This window comes from Meleagris gallopavo, chromosome 21, assembly GCF_000146605.3.
Source record: "Meleagris gallopavo isolate NT-WF06-2002-E0010 breed Aviagen turkey brand Nicholas breeding stock chromosome 21, Turkey_5.1, whole genome shotgun sequence".
Taxonomy (NCBI): domain Eukaryota; kingdom Metazoa; phylum Chordata; class Aves; order Galliformes; family Phasianidae; genus Meleagris; species Meleagris gallopavo.
In genome coordinates this window covers 3,457,002-3,462,258 of record NC_015031.2, presented here as the reverse complement: position 1 = coordinate 3,462,258, position 5,257 = coordinate 3,457,002, and positions in this window count along the sequence as shown.

Here is a 5,257-nt window from a genome sequence, read left to right as displayed (position 1 = left end):
CTATAAAAAAAAATTACAGAGTGCTTGGAAATAAGTGAGTGGCTGAAGGATTCTATTTTCCAGCAGAAAATATTTCTAAGCGCAAAATGGCTCTACAGTCACAGCCTGCACAAAACAGCAGAGAGCTGTTGAAAAACAATCCCAAGGAGGTGCCAAGGTTTTATTATTCTTTTGTTCCTTGCATATTCTTGTTATACTGGAAAGAAAACTGAGAGCAGAATAGGAAATCCCTGTTGGGCAGAGAGGAGAACACCCCATGGCAGCAACCCATAGGGAAAGAGAGTGTAAGGTGAGGAAGACCTTAGCCAGGTCTCATCTGCATGGAATGAATCTGTGATATTTTTATTAAAATTCTACGTTCTCAGCAACTTCAAAGTCACGTCAAACAGTGGTGCTTGGGGATGTCTGGACAGGAGAACCCAGTTTACGTTTTCTGGGTAGTGTGGCTTCTCTCTTAGACAGACCCTGAAAGAGACACATATAGAACTAGTTGTTTTCAGTTAAAAGGACTTACAAAGGAAACTTTACACTGCTGCAACCTTTCCAAAAGAGCTGCATCAGCAGAAGCTGCAGCAAGAACCTCTCAGCTGGTGCAAGTTTGATGCTATCACAGCTCCTGCAGTGGTCTGCAGCCAGAGCTGTGGATGGTGCTAACTGTCTATCACAAAGCCATGGCTGCTTGTGGGAGGCAGAGTACAGTCTTAGAGACTTCACACCCATTTAGTATTAGACAGTCACTACTAGCTACCTCAGCAGCCCTTCACAGCTTTGGGAAGAGCCGTAGATCACGCACATGGTCCTGTTTCCCTGAGTGTAAAAAACCCAGTTAAGCTTGATTTTTCAGTTACGATACAATATAGGTTCCCTTTGGTACACTGCATTCTTTAAACCCCATGTGTAAAGTCACTGTTTGAGACTGAGGAAGCATTAGTCATTTCTGAATGTCCTGAAAATACAATTGAAGTTCCCAGGATAATGAGTAGAAACTTGAACCGTCTTAATCTCACGGCCTTATGAAGAAATAAGGCTTTTGTCAATCTACCTCCAAAACACCAACCAACCAAAACAACCCCCCATAAACTCAGAAACCTGCTGGCTTATTTAACAAAAGAATGTACTAAGGAACAGGCAACGCATAGATAAATCAATTCCTATAACTTCTATGGCAATCAGTTTCTAGCTGGATTAGAGGCCCAAATGAGCACCTCTGCCAGGGTAAAGGCATGTGGGCTTTGGCTGTGGTCTGCCTGGATGAAGGTCAGCATCTGGCCTGTCTTGCTCTGCATGGCCCTCACAAGGGACGCATGAGGAGGCTGTGGTTATTCATATGTATGGGTATGCAAAGAAAAAGGGAGAAAGGAACAAACTCGACTTCATAGGAAGGTCAACTCCATTAGCTCTGTTTTTCACAGAACAACTTGGTGTTTTTACTGAGACAGCTAGAAATCAAAGATTTCTTTTTCAGCACCAGGACAAATGGATGAAACAGTTGGAAATTTCTGGAAGTATTAATGGTGGTTGTAAAAAGGCACAGAAGGTTCACTCTGTGCGTTTAGTTTTTGTTCTAATGAGTTCTGAGTTGAAAAGCATGCACTAACTGTGATGTATTTTTAAAGTAGTTCGTAGTATTGTATTTGTTTTATTATTATTTAATACAATGATTCCTCTTCTCTAAAACCACTGAATCATTTTGGCAAAGAGAAAAAAATATCCACCAAGTATTTCCTCCATAGACTCCAACATGCCAGGGCTGAAGTAGCATGTTTTAGAATGAGACTCCAGCTATATTAAGAGCCCTTTCACACAGCCAACTGGCAAACCATATCTGTCAAAGGCAAGTAGACTGTTCCACTGCCCGAATTCCTCCTAACACCAAAGGAAGAAGTCCAAGTCATCTGAGTGTCCTCAGCCACCCCAGTTAATAGCAAAGCACTAGTTAAAGGTCACAGGCCTGACTGAGCTTGAATACTGTGTTCAAAGAAGTACTGAAGATTCCATATGTTTCAAATTTTCTACAAATTCATAAAAATAAGATCTTTTTCTAACATTTTTTACAGCAAAAATAGAAAGTAAATCTGAAGCGTTTCGTGGGGTTTTGCTGTCCTGGACTCAAAGAGAAGCATGCTTACCCCCTATGTTGCAGAACTAGAATTGGTACTAAGGGACATAGTTTGTTTGCCATGGTGGTGATGGGTTGGTGGATAAACTAGATGATCTCAGTGGTCTTTTCCAACCTTAATGATTGTATGATTCTAACACTGCTCATAGGTAGGCTGTTGGTTCTCCACCGCCTCCTCCACCCCATGAAGGCAGAGGAACTTGCACCAGAGAGGCTGAAAACCACTGGCACAAAACTGTCCTTCAGTTATTTTTCTTTTGTTCTGTGCAGCCTACTACAGACCACTGGCAACCAAACCTGTCAGCTGGCTTTTTTTGGTGATTTTTTTGTCACTCCCAGGGTGAGCGGTAGCTGGGGTACAGCAGTGAGCTTTGGGAGTAGTTCTCTGTGTACTACTGCTACAGTAAACAAGTGGTTTCATTTCTCACCTTGAAGAAATAAGTAATCTATAGGAGGTGATGGATGAGTGCGCTCACCATTTGTAACAAGTTTTTAAAAAACCCTAGAAGGGTTTTTGTTCCCACCACATTCCAGCAGCAGGTAATTTTTTAAAACCTCTTTCATAGTCACAGTATTCCATCCTTCTCTTTAGGTTACAGATGCTCCTTTTTAACAAGAACTGAAGGGGCACGGAGGTTATTCCTGTGGCTCTTTTGGATGGTGAGGTTGATACGTCATCTACACAACTGCAAACCAACTTGCTGTGAAATACAGTACAGCAAACTTAGCACGCATCCAGCATTTCCCACACAGGGCCATCTACTGAGACAATTGTGTGGCACATTTCACTCTGCTTAGGGGTATCTTTGCATTCAAGCTGCCTGGCTATCACCATTTGGTGTGTGATTTTCCTACTCAGGGCTGCCTGATTGCAACATAACAGGAGGGCCTGACCTGCCTCAGGGAAGACTGTCTCTCCTCAGGGAGGACTGTCTCTCCTCAGGGAGGGCAGGCAGCTTGCTGCCATGTTGATGGGCACAGGAAGGCCTTGTACCCTCTGAAGGGAGGTGAGTGCCTTCCCTGCAACAAGGCACTCCCTTCAGAAGTGTCTTCCCACCATGTTTAGGCCATTGACTAAGATGGCAGCAGAACCATGAGGGTGCAGCAGCTGTGTGTTGTTGTGTGCAGATGAGTTTTCTCTTGGTTGCGTTCTTTAATAGACACTGAGGGAGAAGCTGAGATGAAAGGTTTGGGGGAACTTGGGAACACTGTGGGAAATGATGATGCTGGGAGGGCAAATGAGCTGGTTGATTTGTGACAGGAAAAGAAATCACAGAATCACAGAATCATAAAGGCTGGAAGAGAACACTGAAAGCATTCAGTCCAACCCCAGCCCATCCCCACCATGTCCATTAACCACATCCCTCAGTACCACATCTCCACGGTTCTTGGGGTGGTGACCCCAGCACCTCCCTGAGCAGCTGTGCCACTGCACTGCCACTCTTTTTTGAGAAGAAATGCTTCCTGACATTTCTGTTTTCTAACATTTCAAAACTGTAGCTGGCTGAGGAGAAAATGGCTCTAACCAATGACTTCCTCAGCTATTGTGTGAGGCTGCATGAGGAGCACACAGCACTGGCTGTTCTCTCCAGGCATGTGGTGCTCAGCAGCATTAAAACTCTTCTCTGTTTAGGTGCTAGGCATAAGGAAGTCCAAATGTAGCTCTGAGAGCAGCAGTGCCATGGCTTACACTCATGGGGAAGGAGAGCCCTTGTCAACCTAGCAGTGCAGGTGTGCCCCTTCCTCAGAGCACAGCCATAGAAGGGCCTGTTGGTGACGAGGAAAATGCTGACCAGACCTTGCCAAGTTATTTCCCTGAGAAAAGACAGCGATTCTAATTACTTGAAACAACCTTCTCACTCTTCCTGCTAAGGGTAAGAGAATAAATGAGGCAGTTTGTACGTGAAGGGGCTGGGGAGAAAGGAGCTTTACAAATTCTGTAGCACCGCTGACTGAGTGCTGATTTACAGTAATTCCTTTCATTTCTTTTCTAATTAAACATCTCCTGAAGGATCAGACCTGTCAATGTGATCTGAGGCCTATAGCTTGAAGTATAAAGTGAGGCAAATTGCCTGACTTACTTGCAATGATAGAGTCATTTTGGAAGGAGATTGAAAATCAATACTTGTCATCCCTGCACTGTGCTCTTTATTCAGAGGGGCAATTTGTAAGTGTAATCTGTATGAGTATAGTGGGAGCATACAAAGTTACAGTACTAGTCATACAGAGTGAAATGACAGTATATGAAATATAGCCTTATCGCCATTTTTATTCATATTAATGTCAAGAAAGCTTATTCATAAGTGCAACATTTTAATTCAGTGCTGTGCAGCCAGGCCACTTGCTGCACTTCTTGGCTTACACCGCAATCAACATAGAGTACCAGTGTTTGACATAATTTCTCCATTGACAACATCAGGCACTATGTGTGTGCATCTGCTTTCAGCTGTGGCAAAGCAAACAAGGGCTAAAAAAGAAATGGATCAACCCCATATATGCTGAGAAAACAGCAAGCAAGCTCTTGGTGATCACGGGGCTTAGACTCGAAGAGGATGGCAGCACTAGAGTGCAGATGCAATCACAGAGGACAAGAGGCACTCAAGAGCTCGTGCTTTTCTCAAATGAGGGTGCTCAGGAGTGGAAGACTGACAGCTCTGGCTTACTTCAAGCTTAACAGTCAGGTGTCTTGTTAGCTTCCCCTTGTAACTCTGGCAGTTGGCTTTAAACTGTGCTGGTAACTGCAGAAAGTTTCCTTCCCACGTCTCTCATGGTGATTATTGGGAACCATTAGTTAGGACAAATTAGAGGGGGGCTGGACAGGGCTCTGAGCAACCTGATGGAGCTGTAGCTGTCCCTGTTTGTTGCTGGGGAGTTGGACTAGATGACCTTTAGATAACCTTTCCAACTCAAATGATTCTGTGATTCTGTGAAATAGCCACACTTATTGCAGCATTGCTGCTAGGCTCATTTTGCTTATCTGCTCAGTCAAAGTGAAGGATATGAACTGTAACTCTGGTCAGCATTGCTATTGCTGTGCTGTTTCTCTCATGCTGAAACAAACTGTGATGTCATAAAGTACAACATCATCCTTTTGTCCGGAAAAGGTGTTTGATGATGATGACACAATTTTTTTTCAGG